Source organism: Schistocerca gregaria, chromosome 2, assembly GCF_023897955.1.
Source record: "Schistocerca gregaria isolate iqSchGreg1 chromosome 2, iqSchGreg1.2, whole genome shotgun sequence".
NCBI classification, from domain to species: Eukaryota; Metazoa; Arthropoda; class Insecta; order Orthoptera; family Acrididae; genus Schistocerca; species Schistocerca gregaria.
The window spans coordinates 496330144-496347674 of record NC_064921.1 but is presented as its reverse complement, the minus strand read 5'-3'; positions in this window follow the sequence as shown (position 1 = coordinate 496347674).

Below are 17531 nucleotides of genomic sequence, written 5' to 3'. Positions count from 1 at the left end.
TCACTGACTTATAGAAAATACGGAGTATTATTTTCTCCTTTGCTGACTCTGTGCGGCCTGAACGTACTTTAAGAACTAACTTGTCAGTGCCATATTTCTGTTTTACTGGTAATTCTGCTGTATATTATTCGTATTTGTTCGCGATCGTGTGCCTTGAGTAAATTGTGTGGCAACTAACACGACCTCCTTTATACTTCTGAGTGTACAGAATTAAACAGTGAGTAATTGTGTACTTGTTTCCGCGTGCTTTACTGGATTTGCAAGCGATTCTACCGTACTTTCAGTCAATTTCTTATTTAAAGTTTATTAGAATCGTGTGACTTGAGTAAATTGTTTGGTATGTAATACGGCAGTTGAAACACATTTATTAGGCTGAGAGTTCGGAGTTGGAGAGCGAGCAGCTGAGTACCTGTCTTTTTCTCATTCATTAACTGGCTTTGTGTATATGTCCCGTAGTTGTTTTACTGTAAGGTCGATAATATACAAAGTGAACAACAAGGGTTTTAACACACTTCCCTAGGGCACATTGGAAATTACTTCCACATCTGACGATGACTCTCTATCCAAGATAACATGCTGCGTTCCGTTCCAAAATTTCCTTAATCCAGTCAAAAATTTCAGTTGATACCCCGTATAATTTTACTTTTGACAATAAACGTAAATGTGATGCAGGGTCAAATGCTTTTCGGAAATGAAGGATACTGCATCTACCTGATCCTCTTGATCCAAAGCTCTCATTATAATACGTGAGCAAAGTGCGAGTTGAACTTCACATGATTGACGTGCCTAGTTGGCACCGAGATAGTCATTCTGTTGAGCTCAGAATATCTTCTAAAATTCTTCCGTGGGGGAGGACGGGGGAAAAATTACTGAGTTCGTACAGCATTCTACTTGGGGACGGATGGCAAGGTGGAGCACGTTTAGTTCAAGGATTTGGAATGAGCTGTAAAATTGTGGTTTAGTGCATATGGAGGCGTAAGAGACGATTAAGTTGCCTCTTCTGACAGAGTTAAATGCTGCATGTGAAAACTGAGAAACAGTTGCCTCTGTCCTAAAATGAATTACGCGTTTCTTCCAGTTACGCAGCAGCTGTACGACTCTTGTTAATTAACTGGAGGACTCTCACTGACGAGGGTTCCCGCGCTGCCAGCGCGGTTGAGGGGGCGGTGCCTACCTGTATCTCCGGCTCTGGGGTGGCGGCGGCAGTGGCGGCGGCGGCAGAGACAGGCGTGGCGGTGCTGCTGGCGTCTGCGTCGTCCCACGTGGAGAGCGTGGCGTTGCCCGCCTCCAGCCACAGCTGCGTGCTCGAGTTCGCCCACAGCGCGCCGTCGCGCACTGCCGCCCCCGCGTCTGCAACACAACGAGCGCCAGTGGGTAACGCTTGATGTTCTGGCGCCAGTGTACTCGTCACAAGAGCTAGGAGCGTCAAGGGCGATGCAGGGTGGCGTGGCAAGACCTCGCTGACAACTAACATTCTGCAAGATGTAGTAATTAAATGATGATACTAGGGAGTCACATTGGACGACACAGATTCAGAAATAAAGATGAATTTCAATCTACCGCAACTGTCACAACTTACGCACCATCCGACTGTCATTTCACCTTTGCCTGCTTTAGTTCGCTTTTGGACCTTCGTTGTCTGGTGTTTCAAAAGTCTATTAGGGAAACATCGCGTTTCTTTACCGCCGGGGAGACGCCAGGTAAGAAATGTTAATATACATATTTATTTATGTTAAAAGAAGATAAAAAATTCCTTGAGGTCGATGTATATGTGCTGCCCCATGACTCTGCTGTCAATATCTTTATTCTTTGCGTTTGTGTAACTTCTGTGTCTTTCAGTAAATAATTTTTTTGTATCCATGGTGTAATTGTTGTTGTTGTTGTTGTTGTTGTTGTGGTCTTCAGTTCTGAGACTGGTTCGATGCAGCTCTCCATGCTAATCTATCCTGTGCAAGCTCCTTCATCTCCCAGTACCTATTGCAACCTACATCCTTCTGAATCTGCTTCGTGTATTCGTCTCTTGGTCTCCCTATACGATTTTTACCCTCTATGCTGCCCTCCAATGCTAAATTTGTGATCCCTTGATGCCTCAGGACATGTCCTACCAACGATCCCTTCTTCTAGTCAAGTTGTGCCACAAACTTCTCTTATCCCCAATCCTATTCAATACATCCTCATTAGTTACGTAATTGTTGTTGTTGTTGTTGTGGTCTTCAGTCCTGAGACTGGTTTGATGAAACTCTCCATGCTACTCTATCCTGTGCAAGCTTCTTCATCTCCCAGTACCTACTGCAACCTACATCCTTCTGGATCTGCTTAGTGTATTCATCTCTTGGTCACTCTCTACGATTTTTACCCTCCACGCTGCCCTCCAATGCTAAATTTGTGATCCGTTGATCCCTCAGGATATGTCCTACCAACCGATCCCTTCTTCTAGTCAAGTTGTGCCACAAACTTCTCTTCTCCCCAATCCTACTCAATACCTCCTCATTAGTTATGTGATCTACCCATCTAATCTTCAGCATTCTTCTGTAGCACCATATTTTGAAAGCTTCCATTCTCTTCTTGTCTAAACTATTTATCGTCCACGTTTCACTTCCATACATGGCTACACTCCATACAAACACTTTCAGAAAAGACTTCCTGACACTTAAATCTATACTCGATGTTAACAAATTTCTCATCTTCAGAAACGCTTTCCTTGCCATGGCCAGTCTACATTTTATACCCTCTCTACTTCGACCATCATCAGTTATTTTGCTCCCCAAATAGCAAAACTCCTTTACAACTTTAAGTGTCTCATTTCCTAAAAACTTAATAAAATGTTTTCTTGCCTGTAAAATAATATTTTTCATCAGGTTATGGGGCCAGTACACGTGTAAAGGCAAACAACATAGTTTAATTAAAACAATATTTTAAGTGAGCCTATGTCTGTACAGAAACATGATTTGCTAGCGGCGATTATAAGGTCAGCACTGATAAGCTTGAAGAAACTGAGGACTGGGCCAAATTGAAATGACATGTTTCTATGGTGCTCCGTTCATATGGACTAGAAGAATATTTTAAAAGGAATGAACATTAATGTGGAAGATGCCAAGAGTGGATTTTGTGACGGCTGTGCGGTTGGAAAGATGCATAGGCTGCTATTCAAAGCACGAACAATACGCTCTACCAGTACCGGTTAATTAATCCACGCAGATGTCAATGGACCAATGAGCACGAAATCTTTTGGAGGTAAGCATTATTATGTATGTTTCAAAGACGTTTTTAATAAATTTCGTCGAATTTTCTTTTTAAGACACAAATGTGAAGTACGTACTGTGCTCAAGCAGTTTTTAAATGAGGCACGAAGTAATGGGCATATTGTCAAACAATTTAGATGTGAGGGTGAGAAAGAATTTAACAATAAGAATGTCAGTGAACTGCTTGCAGACAGGGGAATAGAGCTTCTGATTCCTCCTCCTTACACTGCTGAACAAAATGGTGTGGCTGAACGGGAAAATAGGACCATTGTTGAAGCTGCCCGGTCAATGCTGAATCCGAGTTAATTACCTAAAGGGTTGTGGGCAGAGGCATGTAACACAGCAGTCTACCAAATAAATCTTACTGGAAAATCTTCAGTTCGAAATAAAACCCCTTATGAACTGTGGTTTAATCGACCAGCAGGACGACTCGATCATCTCAGACTTTTTGACAGAGGCTGCTATGTTCACATTAACAAACAATTCCGTTCTAAGTTTGATGATAAGGCAGTTTCTGGACGACTTGTTGGATATGCTAATGACAAGTATGGGTTTAGAGTTTGGATTCCATCTGAAAAAAATGTGGTGTTGAGTCAAGATCTGAAATTTAAGCCAGAAATTGTTTGTGAATTGCATAGTGATCACATTGAATTTGAAGTCCCTCATGGAGAATTTAATGATCCCAATTCATCTAAAGCTGGCCAATGCAAATCTCTTTGGCTGTATACTTCTGGAGGAAGTCAAACTTAAAAAAAAAAAAAAAAAAAAAAAAATTGGCACTCTCGATTCTAGAGAAAGTCAAGAGCCGAGTGAATCTGATGAAAATAAAGAATTAACAGAATTTCTAAAAGTAGAAGCTGCTGAATCTTCTAATGAAGAGAAACAGAAGAATAAAAGACAACGAAGAAAACCAACCCGGATAGAAAGTGGTGAATTTTGTATGGCAACAAAAGTTGATGCACTTGAATACAAAGATCCAAACATTTTCTCAGAAATATTACAGGCAAACGAGGAGGAGGAATGGCTGCAGCTAGTGAAGGAGCGACAGTGTTAGTTTGGTTACGTCGTCTGCTATTTTAAATTGGGGGAAACAGCGGGAGAGCCTCCAGTTCTTTACACTGACAATGCTAGTGCATTGAAGTTAGCAAAAAAATCGAGAATATCATCGACGTTCTAAACATATAGAGGTCCGACATTTCTATGTTCGTGAAAGATATCTGAATGGTGAGATTTTCTTGGAACACGTTGATGGACACAACCAGTTGGCAGATATTTTGACGAAACCCCTTGAACGAGTTCAATTTAATTTTCTATGTTCAGAAATTGGCATGCAAGAGACAAAGAAATAATTTCATGATTTCTTTCTTTTGTACGAAGTTTTAAAAGAAAAGAAAAATCCTTGAGGTGTATATTTTTTGTGCTGCTCCATGATTCTGCTGTTAATATCTTTATTCTTTGCTTTTGTGTAACTTCTGTGTTGTTGTTTTTTTCAGTAAATGTTTTTTTCGTATCCTGGGTGTAATTATAAACGTAATAAAATGTTTTCTTGCCTTTAAAATATTTTTCATCAATTAATTTGTAGTATGTGAAGTGGAGACTTGTTATTTAAAAAGATTTTGTTTCTTTGCTTTCACGTCGAGCGTGGCAGCAGGATGATGCAGTTTGGACTCCAGACTCACCGGACGACGAGTGGTAACCACTATTGCATCGTAATCGACGGCCGGCGGCTGGAAGATCCGTTGAAATATCATGCTGACCATTATTAAAATGTTTTATTTTTTTTATAAAATGAAAAGGGAGTTCAGTGTTAAAGTGGAATGATAAAGTTTGTAATTGGATGTCAATTGGTTATCAACTGTTACATAAACTTCGAGTTGGAAGTTAAAACAGTCAGTTGACTGTCGCAGCAACTCAGCAACGATGTCTGCAGCAGGGGAAAGAAAGGCAGTCTGCAAACCAACAGGCTTCACAACAGCCTAACCGTGTACCTAATATCGACAGTCCGCCGCAGGTAAAATTATAAGTTCTTTTCCCAGTTCCTTGAAAGATCCACAAAGAAAAACATTAATCTGTAGCAGATTCAAACTAGAAGATAAGGATAGACGCAGCAAAATTCACCAGTCCCTTTTGTAGAAAAGTTTTATCGTAAAAAAAAAGATTTGGACATTTTCACAAGGTCACAGAGTTTCTATATGTTCGTTAAATTGAAATTCTCCTAATTTTTCCTTAATAATTAATTTCCCTAAAGAATCAATCTTGTTCTAATTCAACTTAATATTTGACTTTAAAACCGATCTTCTTGACCACAATCACCGATAAAGTTTTAAAACAGAATTTTAGTACACCTTACAGCATCGATTATTTTCAAAATGTCAGTACGTGTCGACTTCTCATTAATAAAACTTTAAACTAGTTAATTATTGAAGATCGTCCACACTCCTGATAAAATTCTGCCAGAATCAATTCAAGAAGACTGAATTTTAATAAAATTTGCTAATTTCACACATAAGTAATACTTATGTCGTAACAACAGAGTTGTAATAGACAGTGATGCCAAATATTATGAAAGTCGAGTACCACATTTAATCCAGTTCTTCATGAAATTAAAAAAATGTTTCCGTAGGCATACTTTAGGCGTTAAAGGTGATGTTTAATCATAATTTTATGACATGTGCACGAGTTTATTCAATTCGATAAAGTGGCTGTGAGAACTGACGAAAAACATTTAAATAACTAAATTGCGCCGGAAGCCCGATATCTCAGCACTAGCTGTATCAATGACGTGGTAAACGCTAATCAACAGACACTAAGAGAAAGTTTTCACGAGAAACTAAAGATAAAAAAGTCTTTCGTGAAAAAATGTGTGTGTGTGAAATTTTATGGGACTTAACTGCTAAGGTCATCAGTCCCTAAGCTTACACACTACTTAACCTAAATTATCCTAAGGACAAACACACACACACACACACACACACACACACACACACACACACACACACACACACACACACACCCTTGCCCGAGAGAGGACTCGAACCTCCGCCGGGATCAGCCGCACAGTCCATTACTGCAGCGCCTTAGACCGCTCGGCTAATCCCCTTTCGCGAAAAAGCTCACTTAATAATGTGCCGTGCGAGTACATCGTGGGTACCGACAGATTCCTCTGGCTCTTTGCATCACTGTCGATGGTAGACGGACAGCGCTTTCCCGGCGCCTGAGGGAAGCGCAGTGACGATGAGGTCGACTTCAGCGTGATTCCGGTGCCGATTGCTCTGTCAGTGATAGTTGTCAATCCGTTTGTGTGGCGACGGCAGGTAGACTTGGCCGGTAAGATCCTTGGCTCACTGCAGCATTTTGAACGTCAGTCATAGCGGGATACGAGATGTCCTGTATTTCCCGATGTGGAAGCTATTTCGGTGTGTTGCTAGGACACGTTCTAGTACTTGTGTCTGGATTATTCCGAAGATAACTGCGTCCATTGTGATGCCGGGTATGATTTCCTGCCAGCCAGTTCCAAAGAACCGAACACGTGAGACACCGGTGGATACGCACAACTGATTGCAGCCATTGGTTGGGCAGTTGTTACGTTCCTATTTCCTGGGAATAATGGTGATCATTCAATTACAGTCCCAACTGTTGTAGTTGATGTGTGAAAAGGCTGTTCCCTTATTTGCCATCCTGATTACCCACAGTCGTCTGTAAAGCAGTTTTGTGAGCTGCTGAAGTGATCTCAATAAAGTCACGTAACTGGGTAGTTTTGGCTATCAAACTGGCATTGTGGAAGCCTGTTGCCTGGGTTTCGTCCTGTTACTGACGTTGTCTAAATTAAGCAGTACATAAAGCGATTTCAGTGCACAACTATCTTTTCCAAATTTCATCCGATGTCTTTTGGCGTTGTAACTATTTTTCTACACTTGTTAACCAGTAATTTCTATGTTACAGGAGAGATTGAGTACTCATGTGGTTTACATTGTGAGTTTCGCTAAAAGGGTGTTGAGTACAAGAGGTGCTCTCTCTCTCTTTGTTAATGATACTAAAGCGACAGCCTAAAACACTCAGCTGACCAACCAGTTTGAGTGTTGCTTTGGCCTTACATGTGCACCTATCATCAGCTTTTTTACGTGGATTTCTTGTTTTATTGCTTGTTTTTCCTAATTACATGTGATCTGATTTACTAGCTTGTTAATCGTTTCTGTTGGTTTCTATAGCTTAAATTTGGAATCTAATGTTGAACGACACATTGTTGACCTTATTCAACATCTTGCTAAGGTTTCGATTTAATGTCAAGATTTGAGAAAAAAATTTTAAAATGCTTTTCCTATGTTGTTTTCATAAATGTTATTTTAGAGGTTTTGTAAATTCTACCATCGGTTGCCTTCTGTCCAAAAGAAAAAGTCACCAGTAAATCAAACTCTAATGGCAGTTGCTGAGAATTTTTTGATCTTTTTGACGTGGCAATAAAAGAGTTTACTTTTTAATAAAATTTGTTACTAAAAGTATGGTTCAGTGTCCTAACATTCAGTACCATCTCCCAAACGCATTTCAGATAACACAAAAAGATCGTAACGAGAGATTTTCTTTGACATTACAAAAAGCTACAAAACTACCAGACTAGCTCGTAAATGTTATCACAGATCATGAAACCCGTATTTTTTGCTATGACCAATAATCAAAGAAATTATTGATACAATGGCGGATTGCAGGTCACCAAGATTGAAAAAGGCAGCAATGGGGAAGTCGAAACAGAAAGAAACCCTAATGGTTTTCGTACTTGTCGTAGGTGTTATCATGACTGTATGGGTGCTTGATTATCAGACAATTAAGTAGAATTACGAAGAATACGTGTGAATCAAGTTAAGGCTTAAGATGAAAGACCGGATCCTTTGGAAGTAAAACTCGCTGGTTCTGCACCAGGACTACGCTTCATCTCACAGTGCCCTGTCTCCAGAGGAGTTTTTAGCGGACTGGTGCTTCCCCGTGCTCCAGCCTCCTTCGCATTGGCCAGATATTGCTCCACGTCACTTCCGCATGTTCCAAAAAGTGAAATGTACATAAAGGTAAACAGTCATGTCGCTGCAACAGGTAAAACCAAACTGACAAGTTGTTGAACTGAGTAAAAGCTGAGGATGGCCAGCACAGCTTTGGGCAGTGGAAGTCACTTACGTAGCTGGAATACACTAGGTAGGCAAGGTACTGAAATCTCTTTACAACATTTTTAATACTTGACTAATTTTCACGTAACAAGAAACAGTTCTTTCCTTAAAATGGTAGAATTTATTACATTATACTTCATTTACCTGAGCAGCCTCAGGACACTTGAAAACCGTTTTTTTCCATCCGATGTGATAATACCTTGCCTTGGTGGATGGGCTTACATAACGAACAGTATCACACCTGTACACCCATGCACACTGAGTGGTACAGTTTGTATAACGTCAACTTACATCTTAGGCATTGTTGTACGATTCATTTGGCATTTGTAGTCGCCCACTATTAACTTATGATGCTTACAGTGCAATCTATTGCTACGTTTTGTAACTGTTTGTTTTTCTTCTACCATACGTTTTCCCCCTTCACCGATAATATTCCGTTGCAGTTTACGTCATTCTAATCACTGATGTTATTTCTATAGCGGTTAGAAAGTTTAATTATAATCTGCCTGTAGTATCACTGAGGGTGCTGTTCGTGTGTAGAATGGGGAATATGCGGGGTTTACCTGCGTTTGACCGAGGGCAGATTGAGATGGCCCGCCCCTCATTATAGAAGCTGGACGTCATAGGCTGGGCAGGCTGAGAAGACAGGACAGGTGACGAACTGTGGTGGAATTAACATCAGACTTTAATGCTGGGCAGAGCAAAAGTGTGTCTGAATACAAATTGCACCAAACAGCCCTTACAATGGGCCTTCGTAGCGGACAATCCATAAGTGTGCCAATGTTAACACCACAATATTGCCAACTGCGACTGAAACGGGCACGTGACCATCGACACTGAACGTTCGTGCAAAGGCAGAGCATTGCATCGTCTGGTAAATCCCGATACCTTTTCGTCATGCCGATGGGAGAGAGGCAAACCTTCTTCCATTGTAACACCTCCTTGACACATTAACTGAAGAACGGAGATCAGCTGGCGGCGGCTCCATTATGCTCTGAGGAACTTCCACATGGGCATCCAGGGGTCTAGTGGAGCTCGTGCATGGCACCATGACATCCAATGTGTATCGTAAACTGGTTGCAGACCACGTACCCGCATTCATGACAATCGTCTTTTCCGACGACGCTGGTATCTTTCAGCAAGATAACGAGGGCCAGAAACGTGATGGAGTGGTTCGAGGAACACATTTGCGTTCCAATTAATGTAATGCCCTCCCAACTCGGCAGATCTGAAACCAATCGAACACATCTGGGATGTGTTTGAACGTGGCTTCGGAACTCATCGGGCCCCTACCCAGAATTTTCAGGAATTAGGTGACTTGTGTATGCAAATGAGTAGCCACTTCCAAGCAGCGACCTACCAGGTTCTCATTGCTTCCATGCCACGATGCGTCGCCGTTGTTATCCGTGCCAAAAATGGACATACCGGTTATTAGGTAGGTGGTCACAATGTTCTGGGTGATCAGTGTATGTCGTTGCAGACATCAGTGGTAGGCCATGGTGGAACATCTGACCTTGCTTGAGCGGGCTCAAATGGCATTATGGTACTCAGTACAGCGGTCCGTGGTACGAGTACTGAGATGGCGGCGAACTGTGAAAGGACCTCGTGCTTCGCTAGATACAAAAGCCGTAAGGAAGTGCCACGCGAAGCTGATGGACACGAGTTCTATATTAGATATTAGGAGAAGCAAGCGGTCAACCCTCAACATCTAAAACGGAGTAAAATGTGCATAAGGTTCAGGAAATGTTCACTCGAAGTCCTCAGACATCACAAAGACAGGTGCTTCGTGAATGTACTTTTCTGATGAAAGAGTTGAAATTTCATCCAATGAAATCAAGATACCGTCAGGAATTATCTCTGGAAGACTTGTCTGATATTTTCGCTGATATGAAACCGCGTTTCATGCTGTGGGGTTTGTAAACCGGCACTGATGTTGATATTGGATAAAAGAGGATCTGAGACTAGTTGTTGAACAAAGTCATCATCATCACCATCATTATCCATAGGTGCAGTGTGACATCCACGAAAGTTGTGGCTTCGTATCTTATTCGGGACATAGTGAATGCAGGACGGTATCACGATATGTTTGAATATTCTGTTCACAGTATTGTATCCCCAAGGGACAGTTATAATGACGTAATCTTAAGGCAGGATGGGCCTCCGCCTCACTTCACCTGTCCTAACCACTCGTGGCTTGACTCCCATTTTCCAGGACGCTGGTTGTGCCGTCCTGGCCCATTTGGGTGTTCAGCAAGGAGTCCTGATCGAATACACTGCGATGTCTTAATCTTGGGGTGGTAGAAAGAGGAAGTTTATCGCACAAAACCAAAGGCTCTTGATGATCTGGAGGAGCGAATTCGCCAGGTTTTGGAAACGTGCCACTGGATTATCGGCAGAAGTCTGTTCCAAAGACCCACATCTTTTTACGGAATTTGGTATGTGCTTATGTTGAATTTTAAGTGTGCATAACAAGGCTACCACTGTAAGGAACAAAATGCTTTTCGTTTCATGAAAACTGATTTAGTATTAAAAAAGTTATAAACAATTTTTGTAGGGAGTTAATTCCCACCCACGCTCTAGATAGATGAGAAGGATGTGTCGGAAGGGAAAAAAGTTTTAAATGCTTACAAAAATGACTTTTTTCACACCAACTTTGTTATTTAATTGCCATACAGGAGATAGTGCTGCTCAAAACTAGGAAAAAGGTCTTGTGAACATATACCCGGAAAAAAATACTTTCTGAGATTTGTTGGACATCGTCTTATGACAACCGCCTGTCTGTCGACGAGGTGTTCGTTGTGGTTAGCACGAATTCTCACGTTCCCTTCAAGCCTCCTTGTCAAAGAATCAAGAACTGGTGCAAAGACATTAGGCTACCCTCAGATTTGGTCACATGCGTGAGACACATGTCCCTGTAACGTGTGTGCATCGTCGATTGGTGCGGAATACACGAATGACCTTAAATTCCACTATAGCCACAAATCGAACTGACTAGGATTGTGTGATCAAGGACGCCATGTAAATGGATCTCTATCGCTCATTAAACACTTGGATTTAAAACTGTCGAACAGAGCTTAGAAAATGTGTTGCAACCCCGACTTACATGAATCGTGTGTGTTTTCTCTGAGCAAGGGTAATGTTCTGCAATAGCGCGGATATTTTGTGCTCAGAAATTGTTGATAAACAGCACTGGTTCATTTTTCCGGTAAAGCATATCGTCCAATGAGTCCTGCTTGTATATTGATAATAAGGCGAACCTAATGTCTTGCTCCTCTGCTGGTTCGAAAATTTGAGTCTGCCTCCCTACGATTATTATGCTAATTTATTATTATACTCTGCCTGAATCTCCTCCCATCCGTAAATAAACTAGTGTGAAGAACATATGGACGAAAGTAACGTTCACACATCTTGCAGTACCGTACCTTAAATAATTTATTTTGGTTTCTATATCTAATGATTCTCCAGCTTCAACAGTCATCAACTTAAAAACTTGGGGAATTATACCGTGAACAAACCATGATTGCAGACTGAATGTGTTTTCTGTTTTTTATTAAATTGAATGACAGTAACAGATTTTTCTCATAAGCTACGTTTACGTTAAGATATAGTTTCCAAGACAAGAAGGTTCACAACACAGTAGCGCATGACTAGCTACAATCGTCAGTTATTCTGTCAGAAAACTTTGAATATTATCGTATCTTAACTGCTTAAATACCGTGTTTTCTGAGTCGAATATAGGGAAACAGCCCGGTATTCCATAAACGAGCGTGAGAAACCGACGATAAAAAGCACTTGGCTGTGTGAGTGTACGACACCAAAGATCGTTAAACCACTTGTGATGAATTACGATTAGCCACTTGTAAAGGCAGCAGCAATTACACAGGCATTAGCTACACACTCTCTTTATCTTCCTCAACACGACCGTGTCGCTATTTTGTATGCACCATCATTCCGATTCGACTGATGAGTACCGCAGAGGCGAGCTATTTTTTATGCTTTCTTGTCGGTCAGTGGAAAACATTGAACGAGAAATCAACATTCATCGTCGATAAGAAATGACACCATATGATCAAGTTACAGGTTGCGAATGAAGGGTGAAATGCGTCCATTGAACACGTGGTATGCCTTCATTGAAACTGCACACCAATCGTAATCACTGCCGATGGCGGGTGTGCAACACGTTGTCAAAGGTGTACAACCATTAAACTAACAGACAGTAGAACTTAATCTTGTATGCATGCCTAGCGCACAGGTGCGTGCCATTTCATGTCTGTAGCGCCGCCAAACGTAACCATTTAATATTTTATTAACGCTCGAATATTTACTAGGCCAGGGTACATCAGATTCAGAAATCAGCTCGAGTACCGCTATGTGATGTTTACGTATCAAAGAAACGAGACTGGGTTGTTTGAACAATGTCAAGTCAATTCATTTGCACGTATCAGTATGTGGATGCTACAGTATTTCTCTTGTAGTGACTTATTCGTAAATACGCAGCAAAGTGAACGTGCTGTCAAAACGAGTTTCTTTTGACCCTAGACTTTTTTTTGATCTCGCTGTTTTGCTTGAACTGCTGAATGACAACATTTTTCTCTCGTAAAGAGATGTGGCAGTGTTCATGGAAGCAACAGTATTACGGACGGCATTAACCACCCTCTATTAGCTAAAGGAAAGTAATGATTACTATGGAATAATGAGTTACATTTTGCGTCATTTTATGAGATTATGAAACGATTGTTACACATGATACACATGTTATTTTGTTAACGGGATAAAATGTACTCCATTCTTATACTATGTGCTACCAGCTACAGAAACAGAAGGGTAATCCATTTTCTTCTTGTGAATCTGATCTGGTACTCGGCACTGGCGTAGTAAAGCAACTGTCCAAAGTCAGAGAAGGGGTACTGGTTACTTAATTTGCCTATTCAGAGACAATAACGAGAATACAATACTACCTCTACGTGGACGATTATTGTCACTAATAGAAAATCAGCACGACGTGGCTCTCTGCTGTTGTGAGCTGGAATCAAGTGCTTAATGGAATCGCCAGGCTATGAAATAATATTCAGCTGATGAGGTGCTGAGTAGTTGTCCACACTTTATGGTGAAGTTTTAACTTCCGCAAAGGGCTCTTGAAGGGGTGGATGAATTTTGCTGGGGTCCACAAATTTAGTCGTCCTAGAAGTATCTCATAGATACCGTATTAAGACGTTGAAGCCATGATTTCACAACGCAAATGAGCTTTCTGTAAAAATAAAAGCGCAATTACATTGAAAAATACAAATCTTCTAATTTCGAAATTTGGCAGTGATGAAAAGATATACATTCATGCTCATAAATTAAGGATAATGCTGATATATGGTGAAACAACGCTTTTCTTGGTGGTTTTCTGGTTTATATCACCTCGGTGTATGACCATGCGGTGCATTTGACCTGCGGTCGTCGCACGGTGGCGCTGGCGGCAGACCACATACGCAGAGGTGTGTTGGTGCATGTCAGAGTATGGTGGAGCGAGCAAATGTGCAGACGTTTTCAGACGTGCTAATGGTGACTGTGTGTTGAAAATGGCTGAAAGAAGTCGTAGCATGGACCCTCCGCGTGCCACAAAGTGTGATCTCAAGATATGGCAACGATTCCAACAGTCAAGAAACGTGTCCAGGCGCTACGGTCCGGGACGTCCACAGTGTACAAGACCACAAGAAGACTGATATCTTACCATCAGCGCCCTCAGACGGCCACGGAGTACTGCAGGTAGCCTTGGTCGGAACCTTATCGCAGCCACTGGAACAGTTGTCTCCAGAAACACAGTCTACAGACGACTGAACAGACATGGTTCATTCACCCGGAGATCTGCAAGGTGCATTCCATTAACCGCTGGTCACAGGAGAGCCCGTAAAGCCTGGTGTCAAGAACACAGTACATGGTCATTGGAACAGTGGTCCCAGGTAATGTACACGGACGATCCCAAGTATAGTCTGAACAGTGATTCTCGCCGGGCTTTCATCTGGCATGAACCAGGAACCAGATACCAACCCCATAATGTCCTTGAAAGGGACCTGTATCGAGGTCGTGGTTTGATGGTGTGGGGTGGGATTATGACTGGTGCACGTACACACCTGAATATCTTTGACAGAGGAACTGCAACAGGTCAGGTGTATCGGGACGTCATTTTGCACCAGTATGTCCGCCTTTTCAGGGGTGCAGTGCGTCCTTTCTGATGGATGATAACGCACGGCTCCACCGAGTTGCTATCGTGGAGGAGTATCTTGGAACAGAAGATACCAGGCGAATAGAGTGGCGTGCCTGTTCTACAGACCTAAACCCCATCTAGCATGTCTGGGATGCTCTCGGTTGACGTATCGAGGAAATCTGCAGTACGGTGTGGCCGTGCCCCATCCTGCGTGAAAAAGTAGTTCCTGATTATTAGTGGCAGGCCGCTGTGGCCGAGCGGCTCTAGGCGCTTCAGTCCGGAACCGCACGAGCGCTAGGTCGCAGGTTCGAATCCAGCCTCGAGCATAGATGTGTGTCATCAACTTATGTTAGTTAGGTTTAAGTAGTTCTAATTATAGGACACTGATGACCTCAGATGTTAAGCCCCATAGAGCTTAGTGCCATTTGAACCATTTGAAACAGGAGGGACGAAAATAAATATCCTTTGCTGCCAAGGATCACTTTCAAATCTCGTCAAATAATTTTTAATAATCTCTTGTGCTTCGACGCTGTAGATAACAGCAAACATTGCGGTCACGCTGCGCTCCAAATCGGTCAAATCACGTTTAATGGGCATGTAGTCCCACAATGCTTCCTGTTTGTCATCGTACTGTGAACTGTAGTTTCCGACCGCGAAATGTGGGGTGTCAACGCCCTATGGAAAGAAGTGGTTTCGTTTACGCCCTTTATGCAAACCAATATGTGTTTTTCGTGCCAATTCCGAGTGGTAGTGTGTGTCTGGAGTGGTCTACTCGGCCACTCATAAGAAAACAGTGTGATTCCAAAGTTGGGTGTCGCAGTTGTAACCTGTCGCAGAAGTGTCAAGAGAATAGGTGAAATGTGTCTAAGAGGAGCTGTGACGACCTCCTTATTATGTGACACGCCCATGGTGCCGATGGGCAGAATTGTGGTGAAGTGTGGTGCCGAAATGGCATCATTAACCCACCTTACACATCACATTAACTTCTGAGCTGTGGTATTTTTCTCGCATGTGTCGACACCTTACTTCCTGGTGTGCACCCGAACCCGAGGATTACGTCGCGGGGTGCCACGCTATTCAACATTAGAGAGGAGGGTAGTGCACACTTTTGAGCCCAATTTCAAACATGTCATTGAGGGAGGAAGGGGCAACTGATAAAGCTAATTGAAAATTTTCAATAAGTTAATAGATACAATAAAAAATACAAGGCTTAAGAGGCATAAAATGAAGACCAAAGGCCAGATTGTTGACACGACACATAATGATATAATAATAATAATATAGCAGAATTTTTTTCAGAAAATATTTTCCTGTTTGAGATGGAGCAAAATCTGGCAGACACTGTTGGCATGTAAGATTTATGTGACAGTTGGTTGTGTCACTGCTTTTGTCTTGTGGTTGATTGCCTTTGCTGGAACCATCACTGGGCTAAGAGCCTGCTGCTGTGATGGAAGCACCCAAGCAACAGAGTGCTGTTGTAGCAGTCTGTTCATGTCGTGTAAGCCTACACCAAATGGACCATTTCTGGTATGCTTCTGAATTTTAAAAAAAATTATATACAGTTGGACAAATAATGAAATACTCTTCAATTTACATTAAATTATTATTTTGCTATGAAAGAATAATACATCTGGCAAAAATAAATTGAACATATGAATGTCTGAAAATAGCATCCTTGTATAAGAATGTACATTTTACAATATTCTTCATTTTGAAAATAACACACTATTCTCAGAGCTAAACATTTCTAAAAGTAAAAGTGTGTTTTATTCCCTTTGCAGTCTCTTGCTGAGATCTAATGAAACGACACAACAAATGAATCCTGGCATTATGTACTCCATATCGTCCCATTATTTCAGAGGTGAAGCAATATTTCAAATGACGTGCCAAACTCCATTTGTAACACGTTGCAGAATTTTTGAAATAGCATGTAATAGTTGCTATTAAGGGCAATTCACTCTTTAGCATTTTATCAGCTACTGAGCAAGGCGGTTTAGTGTTCTAGATACTGAATTTGCATTCAATAAGAATGACATTCAAACCTCTGTCCACCTATCCACATCCTTTTTCCATAGTTTCCCCTCTACACATGTAACTAGTTTCCCATCTACACACATAATTAGTTTCCCCTCTACACACATAATGTGATGGGCTTGGTAGGCCACTAGTTCTTTTGTTGAAAAGGGAATGACACATTCATCCATTCGTCCTTCTCTCTGTACGGACGAGACCTTAACGTTAACATTCATCTTATGTGTTTAAATAACACCCTTCACATCCCAAATTGCCTGTAACAAAACAACAGAAACATTCCTGATTTTTTAAAGACTTTGAGTAAAAAGGTGCAGCACTGAGTTGCATGCCTACTGTTACAATGACATGAGACCTCCTCTAAATGACAAAGAATGGATGGTGATTGCAGGGTTTTCAAAACGTGATGGTTTAACCTCTTGCTCACTGTAAAATCCAGCGTTTTGGAAGCAACATGATTTTTCTTAGTTTCTTGTCTCAACGGGATCGTAAATAACGCGCACAAAAAAAGCATACGGTCATGAAGAACGCATTTGTCACGAATCCTGCAAGGGCTGTGCAACATGATTTGTAGCACCACAGATAGAGTAAAATGCAGTTACAATCCATTTCCGCGCATTTTTAGCCCCTCGGTTTGACTGGGAAATGTTTTCGGTTTTATCCTCTCGTAGGAGAAACACTTTTGACATTGCGGTAGCTGCGACATCTTATTCTCTGTTTCTTCTAAGAAACCTGAGCCGAGGCGCACAGTACGCTCTCCTGTCCTCCAGATGCACTGTAGTAGCAAACAGCGTTTTATCGTCTGTTTCTCGCCCAGCTGTAAGCGCATTCGGAATGGGCTCAGCAGTGCGTTTGTCACTAGGTGCGGCGCAGGAAGGACGCGTCGCCGGACGCTCTGATAGCCGTGTAATG